Below are 22,523 nucleotides of genomic sequence, written 5' to 3'. Positions count from 1 at the left end.
CAATGGCACTTGCCCCTCTCCAAGAATCTAATTATCAATCCATTACCTGCCAATCTGTGAAAAGGGCCACAGAATGATAGAGTGTAGAACTTTATTCAAGGAAATCAGAAAGAATATGCAGTTTAATGACAACTACAGAAATATAATTATAGAAATAATTATAATAATGATCATGGAAACCACAACTTTAGGCATGATAACTATAGGAATAAATATTGGGAAAATGATAACTCAAACAAAATGATTCTACAACAATATAACTTAAGTGGTGCTCATCCAAAAAATACTCAGGGTGTTAATGTCCCTCAGGAGGGTGCCCAAAGAACTTCCCAAATACTATGAAGGTGTCTGGGGGGGAGGGCTGGGGCACAGGAATCAGGGGATACAACCTTTGATTTTCCAGACCCTTATGTTCTACTACCCATTGTCCCTATCCACTGTCCCCCCAAACTGATGAGCCCCATGTTACCTTAAAGGTGGGTAACACCTCTTATGATTGTCTTTTGGACACTGGAGCTTCCAGGTCTGTATTAAAGAGTGCATATGATTTACATTTCTATTCCATTGGCTCAGAGAGTGTAATGGGTATGTCAGGGATACCCCCAAAGAGTTAAAAAGATTTCCCCTAGGATGGTGTCTAGGAACCCATAGAAGTACAACATGCTTTCCTCTTGATGCCTGAGACCCCTTTAAATTTTCTGGGGAGGGACTTTCTATGAAAACTCAGTGCCACAATAACTTTCTCCCCAGATGGTTCCTTATCATTGGAAGTACCTGAGGAATCTTTAAAATTACTCCCTGTATTTCCCTCAGAGAGCCAGGAGGGGAAAGAGCATCCTGCCTTTGTAATACCTGCAGATATACTGGTGTCTCTTTGGGCCACATCTTCTTCTGATGTAGGCTTACTTATGTCGGCTTTTCCTGTGCAGATAAAAAACAAATCTAGCCCACCTCCTTCCATTCCTCAGTATCCCCTCTCAAAAGAGGCAATTGGGGTATTACCCCAGTAATAAACTCATTAATTGATCATGAAATTGAACCTTGTAAATTGGAATACAATTTGCCCATCCTGCTTGTTAAAAAAACAAAAATAAGGCCCGATGGCAAGCACCTATATAGATTCATACAGGATTTGAGGGCTGTGAACAATTCCTTTATAAGGAGACACTCTGTAGTTCCCAATATCGATACTATTATTTCTTCTATTCCTAGCACAGCTACATACTTCACAGTAGTGGACTTGCACTCAGCCTTCTTTTCAATACCCATTTGTGAGGATTACAGGCATATCTTTACTTTCACCTGGAGGACTTCAAGTTTACATGGAGTCATCTGCCCCAGAGTTATGTGGAAAGAACTCTTACCACTAAGAAACTGTTGAGAGCAATTTTAGGAGCAACAGGGTTGTGTAGACAATGCATTCCTTGCTACGGGGAAATTACTAAATCCCCTGTAGCATTAACAAAGCTTTTGATCCCTGAACCTCTGAAATTAGAGCCAGAACACCTGTCAGCTCTATCAGATCTAAAGCAGGCTATCCTTTCTGCTCCTGCTCTAGGCATCCCAGATTACAATAAGCTATTTACTTTGTATGTACATGAGCAAAGAGGGGTAGCTTCAGGTGTTTTAACTCAGTCTTTGGGACCTTCTCAGTGCCCAGCATCTTATTATTCAGTCCAACTGCACCCAGTATCATCAGGAGCACCATCATGTCTTAGAGGAGAAGCTGCTACAGTCTTAATACTGAAAAAAACTGTTGATCTAGTATTGGGATGCCATGCCCATTAACAATGATGTTCCCACATGAGATAGAAGAATTGTTGCGAAGGCATAGAACACAGGCATTCTCTGATCAGCGAATTACATGGTATGAAATAATCTTGTTAAACAATGAAAATATTACTCTGAAATGCGGTACAACACTTAACCCTGCCAACTTGCTTCCAGATTTACCAACATCAGAACCATTACACTGTTGTGAAACACTAGTGTCTGTGGCAGAAAAAGCCTCAAGATAATCTCTTGGACACTCCCTTAGAGAATCCAGATCTGGTCTTATTTACTGACAGTTCCTCTTTTATGAGGGATGGAATACACTTCACTGGATCTGCTATAGTCACAGAATTTGCCACAGAGTGGTCAGATTCACTGCCCTCTAATATTAGTGCTCAAGTGTTAGAACTCATAACCCTGAAACATGCCTGTATAATTTTCAAGGATAAAAAGGCAACAATTTTTACAGATTCTAGATGTGCTTTTGGTATTTGTCACTTATTCGGGATGCTATGGCTCCAGAGAGGATTTTTAACCTCAGCTGGAAAATGTATAGCTAATGCAGAAATTATTAATGAAGCTCTTTCTGCTCTCCAGCTGCCTGAAGCCCTAGCTGTAGTTCATTGCTCTGCCCATACAGGTGGCACTGACCCTGTCTCTAGGGTAAATGACCGAGAAGATACCCCTGCAAAGCTAGTAGCCATAGAAGAGCCTGAATTAATTTTAACATTAACAACCACTGATGACTCAAATTTATCACTTCCCTATAATGAAAAGGAAATGGAAAAACAAAAGGAAAAATTTAAAGAAAAACAGATTAATGGAGTATGGGTATTATCTGAAGGAAAACCCCTGTTCCCTAGAAGTTTCTATCACCAAATTTGCCAATAAAAATCATCATTTTGGCACCCAGGGTATTGTGGACTCTGTTAAAAGATCATGGATAGCCCCTGGCATAACTACTATAGCCTCTAAAGTGTGTACAGTCTGTTCTACCTGCCAAGCATATAACCAACATGCCTTTCATGGCAAAGCCTTTGGTGGTGTCCTCTGGCTTACATGCCTTTTAAGCAACTACAAATAGATTTCATAACAGTACCAAAGGCTGGACATTATAAATTTTGTCTTGTCAGAGTAGATCAACTGACCAGATGGCCGGGAGCATTTCCTGCTGTCAAGCCACAGAGGCTTTTGTTCCTAAGGTGCTTTTAAAAAGAGATTATTCCTTGCTTTGTCTTGCCAGCACGTATTGATTCAGATAGAGGAAGTCATTTTACTGATTCTGTCCAAAATCAGATATATTCTTGCTTGGGGATAACTCCCAAATTTCATGTACCATATCATCCCCAGAGCTCAGGCCAAGTTGAAAGAATGAACAGAGAACTTAAAACTATGATTGGCAAATTATGCACTGAGACACATTTAAAATGACATGAAATTATCCCTCTACCCTATTTTATCTTAGAAGCAGGCCCAGAGGAGACCTACACATCTCACCATTTGAGATGCTTTTTGGACATCGACCTATACAGGCTGTCTTTCTCCCCTGCATATACATCACTATTAGGGGGGGATACTACTATTGCTTCCTATATTCAGGAATTATGGCACAAATTGCATGAACTCCATGAATCCTGAGCTGCAGTACAAGCTGGACCACTAGACTTTTCACTTCATGACCTGATCCTAGGACACAAGGTGTATATAAAGAATTTTCAGCATACTGGGGCAACTCAGCCTTCCTGGGAAGAGCCATTTCAAATAATGTTAACTACTCCAACATCTATAAAGATTGGAGAGAAGGACTCTTGGATTCATTGCTCATATGTTAAGAGAACATCTTCTATTGAGACTGATTGACCATATCTTATCACATGTGTCAGAGATAATAATCCATAGGCAAGTGGATACTGTTATTTTGGGGGGGGGGGACACATAGAATCCCTAATTTTTTTCCTCATTTTTATTATTGCTTTTCTTTTATTTTGATTAGAATATTTTATTTTTTCATTTTTCTCATTTCTTGTACTTAAGGTACATACAATCAATATTAATTTTTTATTCTCCAGTAATATGTTTTAAATACATATATGCTTGCTATAATATTAATGCATACCCAAAAGCTTTAAACTGTGGGAACCTGCCATTTATAGAAAAATGTTATGGGACTGTGATAAATGTTTGTGTCTGATTCTAGGAAACAGGATTAAAAAGGAGCACAGATTTAACTTGAGTAGTGCCAAAAAGAGCACACGGGGAAAAAGAAAGAAACCAATCCAAGTAGGACTGATGCACTTCTAAGCCATTACAAAAAGACTTGAACCTAGTGTGAGACTCGAGGTTATGACACTTGACATATGTTAAGTCGTAGGACTTCCTTGTATCCATACTCTTTGTGAAATATTCAGACAAGTACCAAAGTTTGGCTATCATCCTGGCTCCCATATCTCTGAGAATGACAAAATATCAGACCAGGGAATGACAATTCCCTATCAAAATAAAATTCTCGTACTTTTTCTCTCTTATAACATGGCAACTTTCTGTAGTCTTGGCTGCAAATGGGTAAGTGAAATATTATTGCATTTTATCCCACAGACTAGTGAGATAGAAATTACTTTAAATTGGACCCTGATAAAAGGGCCTTTTAGAAATTTATTGGACCCTAATACAAAGGCCTATTATGAATTTATTCAACATTTTACATACATAGATTTTGATATTTTAAATTTTTTCTTTCTCCCCAAAGTTTAACTTTCTTCCATTTTTTCTTTATTTTTTTCTCTTTTTTTATAATTGACTCATACACCCCTTTAACTCAATTATGCATCCTGAGCTGACCTGGATGTTTCTTAACACCTACTTCAGTGGGGGGGGATTGTATTTTAATTAAAATTCAATATTTGAAAATTTTTGTTTGAGAAAGATCTTCAAGGAAAGAAGTTTGCTAACTCCTAAATCCAGAGAATGAACTGTTGCAGAAAGATTCCAGAAAACATAAACTACATCAAGAAGATCCAGAATGAACTTTGGGTGTAGTTGATTGAACTGAAGTTTTATGGAACATTTATTTGAATGTATACTCTTATGCCAAAAGGGAACTGCCCCCTAATTGATTTTTGTCAATGTGCCCAGAAAACATTGGTTTTGCTATCTCTCTATTCTATTCCCCTCTTCTATATAATTATTGTTGTTTCCTCTTAGAAGGTGAAATTTTATATGCACCTGCAGTTAGAAGAATTTAGAGGTGCAGGATGATTATATTTAGTGATCAATTGGGAAGACTAGTCACTCAATCATCATCAAGGGGGATTGTGAATTTTAGATTTACTCCAATCTGCTTAGTCTAACAAACAGGAATGTCTACACCCCTACTTAAGGATTTAGTGTTGAGAAGGATGGCCTATGACAGACATGTGTTAGCAAATGACAAATAATGAACAACTGACAAACCCCCTGGGCTATCTTAAGTCAAGCTTAAGCTACCATTGGTACATGTGAGGCACAAGAAGTGATATAAAAATGGTGTACATATTTTGCGTCACTTCCTCTCTCCAGTCTTTTTTTTTTGCAGAGAGGTGGCTGTGGCTTTTTTTCGAGGTGGAGATGTGGCTGGAGCCAGAGTTCTGGGCATCTTGGCATCTTGGCATCTTGGCATCTTAGCGTGGGTCAGATAAAGTGTCTTCCCTGAGCTCTCTCAGAGTTTAGGCTGATTCCTTTTTTTCCCTTTATCTTTCCTAAAACACTATCCTCCTAGGAGGTCCCTCATCTCGGAGGAGGCCTGGTGGCCAGAAGCTGAGCTAGATTAAATCTTGGAGGAGACCTTGTGACTGAGTTCTCTGAACTTCCTTGTCTTAGGCTAGGCTAGAGAAATCTTATCCCCCTTTCCCTCTCTCTTCTTCTTAATTCCTTCCCTCTATATTAATTAAACCACCATAAATTTCCTAAACTGACTTGAGTATTTTTATTTGAGATTGAATTAAATCCCTGCGGACCAACTAAATTTATATTCAGTCAAAATCCCCTAAACTTACCCCTTACAACTGAAAGATATAAGGGGGAAAAAGACAAAAATCACATAGACTAAAACGGGTAGACTGCAAATGTATGAAATGAGTAGCATACTTATATTTAAAAGGCTACAATTCAGAGCTATACCAGAGAGAATGAAAACAAAAAACAAGTCAGTAGAAGCATACATATGCTGATAGATGAAGACTGAACACCCACCTATGTTAAGATAGTGTTTCCATAAGAGGAAAAACTGTTTTCCAAATGTAATTAGCTCAGAGGACTAAGGTTCAGATTGTTGATGGTAACTGAATAGAAAAGGCCCATAAGAATCTCAAACTGGGCCCTGAGGTTTGACCAGTAGACCACTATGGGAAACAGAAAAACAGATGACCTTTATTCATCTGAATACAATGTCCTTACTGGATATCCCTGCTCTGCCATAGAGCCACAGCAGACAGTTGGTTGATAGATAGACATAAAAGTGGGTGAGAAATCCTGAAAAGGATTTGCTGCAGCAAGCCCTTTCACCAGAAGTGTCCTCCCTGATTACTCATATATCCAACGCCTACCTGTGACTTAAAAGAGCTGTAGAATGTGCAGGGTCCACAACATGCTAACACCCTGTCAACAGATAGACTAACCCATATTGAGGGTAACTGACAGGATTTAAACCTTTTGGTCATCTAGGAATGATGTCTACCTAAAACAGAGGAAGACTTCTTCTGGTGGAATGGAAGAAAAAAAAAACAATTTGTTTCAATGGCCAACAAGGCAGTTGAAGCAAGTTTGTGGAGCTTGGTAAGATACTAAAGCCACCAAGGTTATTCATCATACCCTGGGCTATCAACAGTTGTCTTTACTTTTGTCTTACCACTGGTCTTTGGTGACTCTGGAAGAGGGAATAAGACTGACAATTTTGTGCAACTCTGATAAACTAATCTAATCTACTCATCATGATATCATTGGTCTTTGAAGATGAAGGATAAAAAACAACAAATCTACTGCAGTTAAATTGTATATTTAAATCTCCAGTATGTGTGAGGAAAAATAGATCCACCCACCTTTTTCCTATCCACCATGACCTATCATTCCCTGACATCACTCTGAACATCAGTGTACAATGTTGCTATAGAGGAACAAGCTAGTTGAACTTAATAGTCTATCCATGAAAGGAGGAGGGCTGTTGACTTTGGGACAGAGAATACATGGAGGAGATGCTTGCTGGGGTAAGGAGGTTTAGGCCTTAGTCTGCAAAATAGAGGTTCATCCTTTTCTTTCTGATTAACAAAATAATAGAATTCATGGTCAGTCTCATATTTTTATCATAACAAGTATATCCTCCACTCAGATGTGTAATCTATCTTCCCAATTCACAAGTCTGATCATGTCAATCTCCTATTCAAAAAACTTCATTGTCTCCCTTTTGCTTGGAGGATCAAATATAAAAGCATCCGTTTGGTTTTTTAAATCCTTTCATAGCCTGACTCCAATTATCTTACACTTTATTCCTCTCAACATAATCTGTGACCTGGTGGCACTGGCTTCCTTTCTGTTCCTTAAATAAAACATTGCACATCCTTATTCAATGCATTTTCACAAGTTCTCCCTCATGTGTGGAGCACTTTATCTCTTCATTGCTGCCTTCTGGCTCTCTAGGCTTCCTTCAGGTCTCAGTAATAAAGTTGCATTTTCTGCAAGAAACCTTTGTAATCCTGCTTCATCATAACATCTTTTCTTTTTAACACTACCTCCAAGTTATTCTATTATCTATCTTGTTTTTCATGTAGTTCTTTGCATGTTCTTTCCCACATTAGATTGTGACCACCTGGAAATTAGGGACAATATTTTGCCTTTCTTTATATTGTCAGTGCTTAGTATTCTGCCTATCATTGTCAGACCTTCTATAAGGGTCTCTCTTCATTCTAATATTGTACTTAGACTACTATAGAACAGATAATCAGGCCTAACTTGCCAGAAGCATAGGTGTATTGATAAAAAGCTAGCTTTGGATAAATGAAGACCCAATTTCAAGTACTACCTCTGACATGAACTAGTTATGTAATTGTGGATGTCATTTAACTTATCTGTGTTTTAGACATCTAAGGTGATGCATACACACATACACAAAGTAAATAAAAGAATATTTTAGTAATTTGGGGGGAGTTGATATTAGTATCTTGATAATATTAGATGAGGCCTTATAATGTAGGAATCAGCACTTGAGCTGAGTTTTGAAGGGATGTATAGATTTTAAAAGACGGGAGTGAGAAACAAGTAGATTCTGATCAGGGCACAAGAGCATGGAAAAAGAATATGGAATGTCATATGTGAAGAACATCAAGGAGATCCATTTAACTGGATATGACCATTATGGACAGAAAGTTAAACTGTGGATAAGTTTTGAAGGGCTTTTAAAACCAAGTAAAGGAGTTTGCTTCACTACATTCATTGTAAGGTTTCAGCAATAAATTCTCTAATAATCAAGGCAGAAGCATCTAGGGAACCATGATTGAGATCCTATCTGAACAAGTTAGAAATGGAAAAGTTGGATAGCCCAAGATTTGTGCCCATATTCATATGAATTGCATCACATTTAAGAGTCAATAAATAGTTAGCAGGGCCAGCATAGATAATAAATTAAGCCATTCTGGAGACATATGACCAGAAATAAAGTTACCCTCAAATGGATATCATACAAGATAATTTGAAATTCAGAAATGTGGTCAAGAACCAAGAAGAATTTTCTCTTGCTAGAACAAAACAATAGCTATCCACAGTATTGGGATACACACAGAAAGAACAGAGCGAATGATATTTGATCATTTTGATGGGCTCTTATCCCAACTTCCACATATGAAGTGAAAAATCATTCATGATCAGAAATTCCCTTTAGATATTAGGAAATTAATTTGAAAAAATATTGTATTTTAGGCAAGAAGAATTCTGATTCCTAAAATATAGGGAGAAAATTGTATCGATGAAATGTTTTCAAAAAGAGGTATATTAATAGTGAAGTGGATATAAAGCCAGACATTGAATCAGGAAAAAAGCATCCTGCCTCAAATACGTAATAGCTTTGTGACTTAGTTGGACCAGTAATTTAATCTCTAGATCTAAGTTTCATTTAGTATAAAATTAGGATAATAATTTGCTAATTCAGTGAACAAGTAGTATCTATCTCAAAAAGCTGTGAGGATGAACTTAGATAATATGTGTAAAGTGAGTTGTAAAAACCATAAAAAGCTGTATTAATACAAGATCTGAAGATAAAAACACAAAAGCAAGGATTTTCCTTTTGTGATCAATATATATTGTAATGTGTGAAGGAGATATGGGGAAAAGTCTGCAGCAAAGGTTAGAAAAGCAAGGACTCCAGATATGTCAATCAAGATGGCCATTCTATTTAGAATGGGTACCAGGAAGGACCATTGAAAAACGAGGAGGCAAACTGAAAAACTTGTTCTCTTTGCCTTGGGACAGAAAGGAGGAAGGACAAAAGTTCTGCTCTCTTGTTTCTCTCTGATATACTACAGTGACTGAATCTTCAAGATCTGTTGACCATTCTCCCAAATCTGAAATATATTCCACCATCCTCCAACTTGGGAATTGTTTAGTATTAGGGAAACCACTAACCCTCTTTCCCTTCATCTTCTTATATTTCCCCTTCTCCCAAATAAACCCCTTACTTAAACTTAGAACAGAGAGAGTACTTTGTTTGGTATACCAAGATACTCACTTGGAGCTGAAGAATCAACTGAGGGGGAGGGTAGGAAGGGAAGAGGGCGGTAAAACAAGGAGGGTGAAGGGAGGAACAAGGAAGAGGGAGGAGATTGATAGATCTGATCTTGAAAATATCATCTCTCACTTAACTAATCCCCTAATACAGTGTGTACTAGGAACTCATCAACCAACCTTGATTTAAGAAACCCCATACAAAAGATGAAATCAATGGCAGGTAATAAAAGAATACAAAATAACACCACAAAATCACAAGATTATCTAGGAAAACTTTTGGGTGTGTAGCATATTTCATTAGGATACATATGTAGGGGATTAAAACATTTAAATTGAGCATTTAAAAATAATCATAAAAATATTTTGTTAATCCAACAGAACACTAATTAAATTCAAGCATAACACCATAACTCATTCTTCAAAAACAAAGCATGTCATGTGATATAATTAAAAGGCTACTTTTTTGGAGGAAGACTGTATATCCATGAACACCTGATGAATCGAATTTAAACACCTGATATAAAAAATTCTAAAATTCAGATCAGGCTAAATTTTAATTCTATGATCTATTAAACAGGAAAGTAATGAATGCTGGAGGGGATGTGGTAAAGTTGGGATATTAATTCATTGCTGGTGGAGTTGTGAATTGATCCAACCATTTTGGAGGGCAATTTGGAACTATGCCCAAAGGGCGCTAAAAGACTATCTGCCCTGTGATCCAGCCATGGCACTGCTGGGTTTGTACCCCAAAGAGATAATAAGGAAAAAGACGCTTACAAAATTCTTCATAGCTGTGCTTTTTGTGATGGCCAAAAATTGGAAAATGAAAGGATGCCCTTCAATTGGGGAAAAGCTGAACAAATTGTGGTATATGTTGGTGATGGAATAGTATTGTGCTCAAAGGAATTATGAAGTGGAGGAATTCCATGGAGACGAACAACCTCCAGGAAGTGATGCAGAGTGAGAGGAGCAAAACCAGGAGAACATTGTATACAGAGACTGATACAGACTCCTCCAATGGTGGTAATACAATGACCCTGAACAACCTAGACTGGTACAGGAGAAAAAACACTGTCCACATCCAGAGGAAAAATTGTGGGAGTAAAAACACAAAAGAAAAACTACTGCTTAATGACATGGGCTGAAGGGAATTTGAATGGGGAAATAGACTCCAAATGAGCATCCTATTGCAAATACCAACAACATGGAAAGAGGTTCTGATCAAGAACACAGGCAATACCCAGGCAAACTGTGCATTGACTATGGAAGGGGGAGGGGCGGGAGGGAGGGAAATAAAATGATTTTTGTAACCAAAAAAGAAAGAAAAGGAGAATGTGATACTAATTGAGCAACAATTAGGTACAGTTTCTATAAACTACATTTATCTTTCTAAGGCTTGGGAATCTGATTTTCAAATGATTGTAGTGTATTGTTATTAATATGATAAAATATTCTTTATTAAAATTAGCACCACTATGGGAAATTTCCCTTCCTCAGAATATATATACCTGTTTGCAATCCACTGTAATTGAAGTAGAATTTGTAAGAGAGTATACAATGAAATTTTTAAAAGATTCTGAATGTCCTTGTTTCATCAAGTATTTATTTGACTACTCATATATATTGAAATGATTTGACTAAATCTCCATCCTGAATTATCTTTCTTCCTTTAGCTTTCATGGTAGAGCTCTTTAATGGTTTTCTTCTTATTTATTATACTATTATAGGTTTCTCTTCTATGTAGGTTACACTATCCATGTTCTACTCCCTATGCATTAGTGTACACAAGAGTTCTGTCCTAGACCCTCAGGCTTCATCATCATGTAGTCAACTGCCTGCTGTACATCCCCTCAAAGATTCTCAAACTCAATATTCAAAACAATCCCTGTTATCTTTCCCACTAAAGGAATTCCTCCTCCACATATCTGTATTTCTCTCCGAGTACCAGTATTCTCCCAATCACCTAATATTAGGAATTTAGGAATCATACCCAATTTCCCTTCATTTTCCATATTCATTTTTTCCAAAGCCCTCTCTTTATTATTCATATTACAACCACTCTTGCCTAAGCCCTTATTAACTTTGACTTGGAATGTTTCTATAGCATCTTATTTTATTTTCCTGTATCTATTCTCTTTTATCTTATAAACCATTTCCCAAATAGCTGACAAATAGATACTTCTAAAATCTAAACATATTGCAATTCTTCTTAAAAGGCACCCAATTATCTTTAGGACTGACTACACAGATTGTCACTTTCCTCATCCTAAGACCTGGAAAGTAAAAAAGATATAATAGGGTATTAGTGTTGAAGTAAGAAGACTTAGATGTAAACTTTTTTGAAGATCGCTGAAGTTATAGCCTAAAACTACATGTCTCATTTCTCAACTATATAGGGATTTGAGTCAAATTTATAAAAATAAGAGCCATTATCTAAATGACAAATGATCAAAGCCTATGAGCAGTAAGTTTTTAGATGAAATCAGAAGTATTTTTAGTCATATGAAAAATATTCTAAATCATTTTTCATTAGAGAAATGCACATTAAAAAAAACAAGGTACAGTCTCATACCTATCAAATTGGCTAATATTTAAAAACTGAAAATGACTTGTGTTAGGGATGTGCAGAAGAATTGAGAAACTAAAAACTGAAATTATGGACTGATCCAACCATTTTGGAGAGCACTTTGGATCTTTCCCAAAGGACTACAAAATAGCACATACCCCTGACCTGAAAATACCAGCACTAGGCTTATATCCAAAAGAGATTTTTAAAAAAAGGAAAAGTGCCTATAGGTATGAAAAAATATTTATAACAGTTTTGCAGTGGCTAAGAAATGGAAACAAAAGGGATGTCCATCAATTGGGAAATGACTTAACAAATCATGGTATATGATTTTGATAGAATACTTTTGAACTGTGAGAAAATATGAAAGTGATGATTTGGTAAAACCACCTGGAAAGGCTTAGATGAACTAATGCAAAATGAAGTAAGCAGAATTATTAAAGCATACTCAGTAATATAGCAATATTATTAAGGATTATTAACTACAAAAGACTTAGCTACTCTGATAAATAAAATGATCTGACATAGTCCCAAAGTACTTATGATAAAAAAAATCATTATTTGGCTCCAGATACAGAACTGATGAATTCTGAGTACAAACTGAAATATTTTCTAAAAATTTATCAATTCTTCTTGCTTTTTTTGTTTGCATCATGTCTAAGACAGAAATAATGTTTTGAATGATTTCACATACATAAGTGATATCATATTACTTGTCTTTTCAGTGGTTAGGGAAGGGGCAGGAGGGAAGAAAAAATCATAACTTGATTTAAATGAATGTTAAAGATAAGTAAATTTTTTTTGAAATTCTGTGCTGTATGGCATGGCCAAAATGACCTTCTTGGTATTTCCCAGTCTTGATGGTCAATCTTCTCTCTACATGCCTATGCATAGACTCTTATAACCTCATTACCACTGCCTGTTAAAATGTCCAATGTCCTTAAAAATTCAAGGTTATTGCTTCTTTCTATATGAGATCTTTTTTGGTTCCTTTCAGATTTTAGTGCCTTCATCCACCCTTGCCAGATTACTTTCTTTTCCCCAAGATAGAATGTAGATTCCTTAGTTCATAGACTGTTATATTTTTGTCTTTGTTTCTAGAATAGTACCTGGCATATTTTGTTTATTAATTTCATTTATGTCTGACTCTTTGTGACTCCATTTGGGACTTGGCAAAGAACTTGAGTAATTTAGCATTTCCTTCTTCAAGTAATTTTACAGAGGATACTGATACAGTTAGGAAGCATTTGAGATCAGATTTGAACACAGTCTTCCTGACTCAGTCAATTGACTTTACCTGAGTTTTCAATATCTCATTGTAAATCATGGATTATAACATACAACTCACCTTGCTAAGTAGTTATAGGAAATATTAACTTTAAAAGTCTTTTATTATTATAACATTATTATTATAGTACCTCAGAGTTAGAAGGGACTCTTCTTTGGGGGAGAAATAGACAGCATATAGGTACAAACAGCTAGAGTGACTTATGAAATACTGACTGAGGATCAAAGGAAGTTGACTGTGTCTTCACCCCGATATATCTTAATTATGATTGTTGTATTCACAGATGTCTTAGATCTGCATTTCCTACATTACTATATTTTTAAAGGGATCCTGGATGCCTAAGAATATAACAGTGAACCAATGTACCAATGAGGCTCTCTCGTCTCTTTTGCATGATAAGTAGACTATGTTTAATCTTAAAGTTTTCTGTTTAATAGTAATTTTTTTGTCCTCCTATAGTGTTAGAGGCACAATTCCTGATGTTTTGGGAACAAACTTATAACAATACTTTTCAAAGACCCAGGAACATTAGAGGTGTTATGGAATTTGGTGAAAACATCCAAGTCTCACATTTTACATGATTGCTCCATGTGATTTTCTCTGGAATTTATGCATCTAGATTACAACCATCCCTTATCTTTGATGTTGTAGTTCCACACTCTGCATGGCATTGGCAAATCAATATTATTCACAGAACTATTAGATTGACTTGTGTATTACCACTCATTCAACAGTATGTTCACAATATTTGGCCAGCTGTTACTAATAGTTTCAGTTATTCATTCTAAGAAAGATGGAATGTTGAACAGCAGTTTATACTTTGGACATTTGTGGTTTGCAATAACTACAGAACATATAATTGATATATAATAGAAAGTTGATGATTTTCAGAAGAGTCTCAGATTCACCAATCACATATCAACCTTTCCTCATTATCTTAATTTATCCCTTCATGAATTCTTTCCAAAGAGCTTCTCTATACTCTTTTTCACATATCCTGTGATTTTGTGACTCCATGAAGCCAAAGAAAGTCACCTTGGCTCTTTTTTTAATGAGATTTTTTCAGGAATTTAATTTATTTTTTATTTTTAAAAATAATTTTTATAAGTTTATTACATTTTGAGTTTCAAACTATCTTACTCCTTTCCTCACAACCCCAGATTATTGAAGGCCAATATTTCATATACAGGAAGGGCAGAGCCAAGACAGTGGCTTAGTCACAGCAAAAGCCCAAACCAGTCTTATAATCCTTGAAATTCAGTTTTTTAAAAAGTACCTCAAAATGACAGGAATAAAAAATCATCAGCTAGATAGAGTGAAGAAGCTCTCCCACTGAATACAACTTCAAAAATAGAGTATATGGGACAGGGGAGAATTAGAAGCAAAACTGTACAAAGTGGAGTGCTGGCCAACCACCCACCCTCCTACTGCACCAAGTTCTGTGACTGGGCATAGACCAACTTTGGGATTCTAGGTCCCAGGCCACAACAACAAAAGAACAATTCAAACCCACTCTTTTAAGCCCCAGGACCTGGCACCACTGTCAGTCAGGTCTGGAAGTTAATAGCATTCGTTTATTTCAAGCTTTCATTGCTACAGTGAAGACCTATCCCCAGTGTAAAATAGCTCAAAGTACTGAGCCCTGCAAGCAAGCAGCATAAGAGACAGAATCATCAACTCTCAGAATTCCCAATCAACAGGCAAAAAAAAAAGCTTAGGAAAGTTAGAAAACAGCAAAAGAAAATCCTAACCCTAGAAAATTTCTATAGCAACAAAGGGCAAAGCACAGAATCAAAACTTCAAAGAAAATGGAAAAAGGACTCAAACATTGGAATAATTAAAAAAGGAATTTAAAAATCAAATAAGACAGGGCAGACAAAACGGGAAAAAGAAATGAAAGTAATGCAAAAAAAAAGAAAATAACAGTTATAACAGTTTAAAATGCAAAATTGGTCAACTGGAAAAAGAAGCAAAAAATACAACGAAGAAAAGAGTTTTTTTAAAAAGTAGAATTAACCTACTGGCAAAAGAGGCAAAAAAAATTAAATAGGGAAAAAATGTTCCATGAAAGGTAGAATGGACCAATGGGGAAAGGAGCTTCAAAAGGTAATGTAAGAAATTCATTCTTTATAAATTAGAATTTGGAGAATAGAACATAATGACTTCACCAGACATTAATGAAAGCAAAAGAAAATAATAGAAGAAAATATGAAATATCTTATTGAAAAACCACTGGCCAGGAAAATAGATCCAAGAGAGAGACAAGTAAAAAATTATTGGACTATCTGAAAGTCATGACCCCCCCCCAAAAAAAAAAAAACAACCAACAACTCTAAACATCATGTTACAAGGATTTATCCAAGAAAACTGCCCTGATGTTCTTAAATAAAAGGTTAAAATAGACATTTAAAGAATCCAAAGATCATTTCCTGTAATAAATCCCAAATGACAATTCCCAGAAATGTGATAAACAAAAAAATACTATAACTGTCCAGAAAGAAACAATTCAGATATCATGGAGCCACAATCAGGATTATGTAGGTTCTGGAAGCTTCCACAATGAGGAACCACAATATTGAGAATATGGTATTCCAGGAGGCACCTACCCGTCAAAACTGATTAAATACTTTCAGGGAAAACAATGGTCATTTAATAAAATAATAGAAGATTTCCAAACATTTCTGAAGAAAAGACCAGACTAAAACAGAAAAATTAATGGCTAAATACAAAATTCAAGAGATCAAAAAAAAAGGTAAATAAGAAAGAGAAAAAATTTAAGGGCTTCAACAAGATCAAATTGATTATATTCCTGTATGGAAAAATTATATCTGTAACTCTTAAAATTTTTTTATCATTATCAAAGTTGTTAGAAGAAATATACATAAATAGATGGTATAATATTAAGCTGTTTAGGATGATAGGAAAAAGATAGGAAAAAACTATAATGAAAAAGGATTGTACTAAGAGAAATGCAAAAGAAGAAGTAAAATAAAGAGGTACAGGGGTGGGGGAGAATACTATTACAAGCATGGGAAGATGAGGGTGATGACAAGTAATACTTAAACCTTACTCTCATTGAAATCAGTTCAGAGAGGGAAGAACACTCAGAATCATATAGAGTCCTATCTTACTCTATAGAGAAGTAGAAGGACAATAAGGAAGTGATGTATGGGGAAATGATATAAGGGAGGGAAAGGAGGAGGTGATTAAAAGACCCTAAAGAGAGGTAATAGAGGAATAAGAGTGGAGGTGGTGGAAAGAGGAGTAAAATAAGGGAGGGGAAAGGCAGAGGTGATTAAAAGGAAGACATTGGTGTGGAAGAAAAAAGAAAAAAGAGAAAGGGCAGGAATAAAAGAGAAAATCAAGATGGAGGGGAATACACCAGATGGTAATCATAATTGTGAATGTAACATACCCATAGAAAGGAAGCAGATAGTAGAGTAGATTAAAAACCAGCATGGTACCATATATTATTTAAAAGTAAGACATTTGAGGCAGGTAGACACACATAGTAACAGTGATAGACTGAAGCAGAATCTATTGGGCTTCAACTGAGACAAAAAAAAAAACTTGGAGTGATAATTATGGTCTAACACAAAACTGAAACAAAAATAGATTTGATTAAAACAGAAAAGGGAGGTAATTATCTTTTTAAAAATCATTTCCTTCTGTCTTAGAAGGCAGAAGAGTGGTAAGGGGGAAGCAATGGGGGTTAAGTGACTTGCCCAGGGTCATACATCTAAGAAGTATATGAGGAACGATTTGAACCCAGGACCTCCCATATCTGGGCCTAACTCTCAATCCGCTGAGCCATCCAATTTCCTCCAGGTAATTGTATATTGATATAAGATAGATTAGACAATGATGAACTATCAATATTTAACATATATACAGAGTAGGCAGAGGCAAGATGGCAGTGTAGTAGCAAGAACCTTCTGAATTCTCTTCCAACTGATCATTACAAAGTATCTCAAAAGGACAGAAATATAAACTGTACAAGTAAAGGGTCTCTCCCACAGGACACAGTATCAATAACTACAAGTATTATTTTTATAAAGTTTATTAATAATCACATGAAGTAGAAAACATTTTAAAAAGATAGAAGTGTAAAGCCTAATCTAACCTAACTAACCACTTCCTGAATCTCCTCCCAGCTCCTCAGTTACATTCCAGGAAACAGAGAGTGAGAGGCGGGGTCACACCAAAAATTTGTCCTCCCTTTGTTCACATTCAGTGTAAGCATGCAAATGGAATGCTGGGTAAGAACCCTGGGAAGCAAATTCTATCAACACAATCACCACTGTGATTCCATTAGGAGGCAAACATGTTGGAATCTCCCAGATTTATATGCCTAGACTCCCCAGTTAATCATTATGTATAATCAGTTTATATCTCTAAAGATCTCTTACTAAAGGTGCATATATCATTGTACTTTCTAAGGGGAAATTACAATAATTTGGGTATAAGATGGAAATAAAAGAGAGCAAAAACCAATGTTAGGTGGGTGCATTGACAAAAATCCAATTAGGGGGCAATTACCTTTGGCATAAGAGTTTATATTCAGATTAAATGTGTTCGACCCCCACAGTTTAATTCACTATATCTGAAAGTTCATTCTGGATCTTTTGATGCAGTGTGTTGTTTCCCCAGGCATCTCCAAACAGTTCACATTCTTGATTTGGAGAGTTAGTAAGTTTCTTTTCCTGAAATTTCTCTAAAAGATTTTAAACCTTGAATCATAGGATAATAATATAATCCCCACTGAGGAGGGTGTTGACCAACACATGGATCACCTGTAAGGGTTAAAAATAAAGGTTGGACTAAATATATAATAATGTGGTTGCCAAAATTAATATATCTCAAATCAAATGACTTTTTAGAAATATTTATAAAATAGAAAGTGTGAAAATTCAGAAATTAGAAAGAAAGTAGAGAAGGTATCTATTCTATCACACTAGATAATTACTCAGGCCTGGTTTGAATCAGGCAGGGCTCATTAACTCTCCCCCAGATGACCATGGATGAAAGGGGCCAGTGGTAAATAAAGCAAGGACTCCAGTCACAAGGCCTCCTCCAAGACAGGGAGCCTCTCTGGAAGCTAGTATCTTCAGAAGCTAAGAAAGGAATCAGTCTTTTTCACTCACCCATGTGGTAGTCCAAAGCAAAGAGCTCCAACAGCAACTCTGAAAAACTTCTCACAAAAACTCCCTCTCACAGGAAGTTGCAACTAAAAATTAAAGATCCTTCTTTGTGCTACTTCCTGTGCCTTCCTTCCACTTTATGTGGAACAATTGTAGTTTATAAATTTTCTTAGGACTGCCCAGGGGGCAGTCAGTTGTTCCTAAGTTGTCACGCACTTTAGCATGTGGATTGTGGAACTCACCTCACTTAAGTGTAAAGAGGGTATATATACGCTTCTGGTGATTAAATCTAAAAGTAGGCAGGGGAGAGGTCATCCCATGGCTGAGTTATGATATATATGAATCAATTTCCAAAAGAAAATTTAAAAATACCCCCCTAAGAAAACAAATAGAAGAGAAAAAATCAAAATATAATTGTGTACAAAAATTCTGAGTAAGCAAGAATAAGCCCATAACAGATCCTAGAATCAGGGCCCAATAATGTGATTTATGTCCCACACACCTGTAGGGCATTTGCAGCAATTATGCACTTGTCAAATCAACATCCAGGATTAGAGAAAATTGCCATACTATGAAAGAGAGAAAAGGGACTAGACTTTGAAGCAAAAGGGAAATAGCATTCCATGGTCTGATTTTACCTTCACTCAGAGATAGGGTATCCAAATTGGCAGCCAAACCGAGGTACTTTGTCTGAATCTAGCATAAGGAAATCCTGCATCTGAAGTTGTCAAACTGCTGTTTTCTTGAACCCAAAAAATAAATACTCTATCTTGGTGAAGATTCTCATCAATCCCATTGGAATTGATTGGTTTCCTTGACATTGTGCTTCTTGGCACTGAACAATGGCTCTTTTGTGATGCCTTTTTCTGAAGTCAGACACAATTATTAGTCAAAATACCATAGTATTTAACAATTAAACAAATTTAGCAAAAGTAAATTTAACAATTTAACAATTGTGAGTTTCATAAAGTATTGTAAGAATATAGATTCAATTTTAGCTTAGAATAAGATAGAGGCATTATCTTTTATTTACTCAGTGAGTATAGTTCAATCTAGTATACCTCAGTGGACAAGAAGAAACTCCTTGAGGAGTTAGATTTGGGGGGTTTATTTAGATACTTAGAATAAAATTAATAGATTTCATTTATTATTAATTCCTAATTTCTCTCTTCCTTCCTTTTCCAACTTCAACCAATAATAAATTATAGTTGGATTAAACTGCTCCTGGCTATCTATCCACCACCTGAAATTCAGTTTAACCTCTGATACTTTTAGCTGATTATAATAACTGGTCAATACAATTTTGTTATTAATTTTTAATACTAGTTCAAATTAATTATATCTACAATAGCTTGGTCCCATAATATCTTTACTTACTTATAACAGCTAGGCATTACCAACCAGCTATATATAATCAATAACACCATTCAGATCAATAATAGTCATAACAGGGCAGAGCAATGAACCACAGCTAGGGCTTCAGGGAGCTGAAGAGCAGAAAGTACTTCTTTAATGATTTCTGCATTTGTAATACATTTTCCAGCTGAGGTTAAAAATTTCCTTTGAAGCCATAGAATTCCCATTGCATGACATATTCCAAATGCCTATCTAGGGTCTGTATAAATTGTCTTCTTACCTTTGGCAATTATATAGTCATGTTTTAGATCTATAACTTTGGCACATTGAGCACTTATATTTGAGGGCAGAAAAGCTGACCACACAGGCAAATTCTGTGACTATTGCAGCTCCAGTGTAGGGTATTCCATCACTCATGAAAGAAGAACCATCAGTGAATAAGACTAAGTCTGGGTTGTCTAAAGGAATGTCCAGGAGATTATCTTGAGCTTTTTCAGTCATGGACGCTAAAGATTCACAAATGTGCAAAGGTTCTCCTGAAACTGGTAAATCAGGAAGCAAGGTTTAAGGGTTACAAATTCTACAGTGTTTTAGTGTAATATTTTCATTACTTAACAAGATTACCTCATGCCTAGTGAGTCTTTGATCAGAAAATGCCTTTGTTCTATGTCTTAGCAACAATGCTTCAACTTCATGTGGGCACATTACGGTTAATGGACATCCCAAAACTAAATTAACAGATTTAGTTACTAACAAAGCTGTGACAGCTATGCTTCTAAGACATGGTGTTGCTCTTGAAGCTACTGGGTCCACCTGGGCCAAATAATAAGCAACTGGATGGTGAACAGGTCCCAAAATTCAAGTTAAAGCACCTGAAGTGGTTTATGTTCATGTACAGACAAAGAACATGGCTTTTTGTAATCTGGAATGCTTAGAGCAGGGCCAGACAGGACAGCCTGTTTTTATTTTGAAGGAACTGACAGGTATTCTTCCTCTAATTAAAGAGGTTTAGGGATCGAATTCTTTTGTCAGAGCTAAAAGAGCCTTGGCAAGTTCCCTATAGCAAGGGATCCACTGTCTACAAAATCCTGTTGCTCCTAGAATTGCCATCAACTGTTTCTTAGTGAAGGGGGCTCTCAATTTCTGAATGTCTTCAATGAGCTTAGGGGAAATGAAGCAAGCATCAGAGGTTAAAATTAACCCTAAATATTACACTTTGGGGAGATACCACTGAAATATTTGCCTTAGAGATCTCGTGGCCTCTCTAATGTAGTTCTAAAAGGAGATGTTTGCTATCTTCCTGGTATAATGTGACATTTGGTGAGGCCAAGAGCAAATCATATACAAACTATATCAAACAGCTATCCTGAACCCTAATGTTTTCTAAATCCTGTCTTAAAACCTGTGAGAACAACATGGAACTTTCCATAAACCCCTATGATAGCCAACACCAAGTCCACTGGGAACCTTTTCAGGTGAAGGCAAATATATTTCTTGAATTTTCAAGAATGGGGATTGAGAAGAATGCTGAGCACAGATAAACCACAGTAAAATATGTGTATGTGCTAGGAATAGAAGAGATAATTGTGGTTGAGTTGGGAACCACAGGATGTCTCTTAATGGCATGCTTATTTATAGGCCTTAAGTCCTATTTAAATTGATAGTTTTACCACCTGGGCCTAATTTCTGCTTTTTTACAGGTAGGATAGTTATATTATATTCAGATTTGCATGGAATTATTATTCCTTGCTCAATTAATGAATCTATATGTGGAGTAATTCCCTCAATTGCCTCTTTTGATAGAGGATACTGAGGAGTGGAAAGAGGTTGGCCACCTTTTATCTTAATTTGAACAGGAACAGCTGATCTAAGTAGGTCAATATCAAAAGACAATGTGGCCCAGAGTGACTGTTATATCAGCTGGAACTTTAAAGGTGGGAGGTTCCTTCACCTCCAGACTGTCTGACAGAAGTACAGGGAGCAAATTTAAAGATTCCTCAGGCAATTACAGTGTCATAGAGCCATCTAGAGAGCATGTTATTGTGGCCCTAAGGTTGCATAAAAGATCTCTCCCCTCTTCTGTAGGGGAGCTAGGCATTAGAAGGAAAGAATGAACTACTTATAGGGGTCCCACAGACACAATTCAATGAGAAAGCTTTGGGACCTTTAGGGGTGACCCTGATACCCCTACTAAATTTAGAGAGACAAAGGAATCACATTCAGAATCAGGTTTACTTATCAATATCAATATGTGGGGAGCTGTGAGACCTCAATATCTTGACATAGTCACATGTGGAGGCCAAGAAGTCACAAAGTGACTCCTTGACAGGATGGAATCATCTGCTCACCCCCCTCTGTGTGACTTCTTTCATCAATATCCCTTACTAATGGAAATGATATGATTTTTGTTCTCCCCCTAGTCTCAGAAGGAATAATATAAGAGCAAAATACGTGCACACTATTTCCCCAAAATATTGCCAAAAGATTAGACTCATAAATCTAAACCCAAAACATTATCATGGGGTAATTTTTGTTTAGATATATAATTTCTAACAAAAGCTGTGCCCGGACTTCCGGTTAAGATGGCGGCTTAGAGAAAGATAAAGTTCAGATCTCCGGAAAACCCTTCCCGACCGATCTCAAACTATAAGCT

This window comes from Monodelphis domestica, chromosome 7 (genome assembly GCF_027887165.1).
Source record: "Monodelphis domestica isolate mMonDom1 chromosome 7, mMonDom1.pri, whole genome shotgun sequence".
Taxonomy (NCBI): Eukaryota; Metazoa; Chordata; class Mammalia; order Didelphimorphia; family Didelphidae; genus Monodelphis; species Monodelphis domestica.
This window is presented reverse-complemented; position numbering follows the sequence as displayed.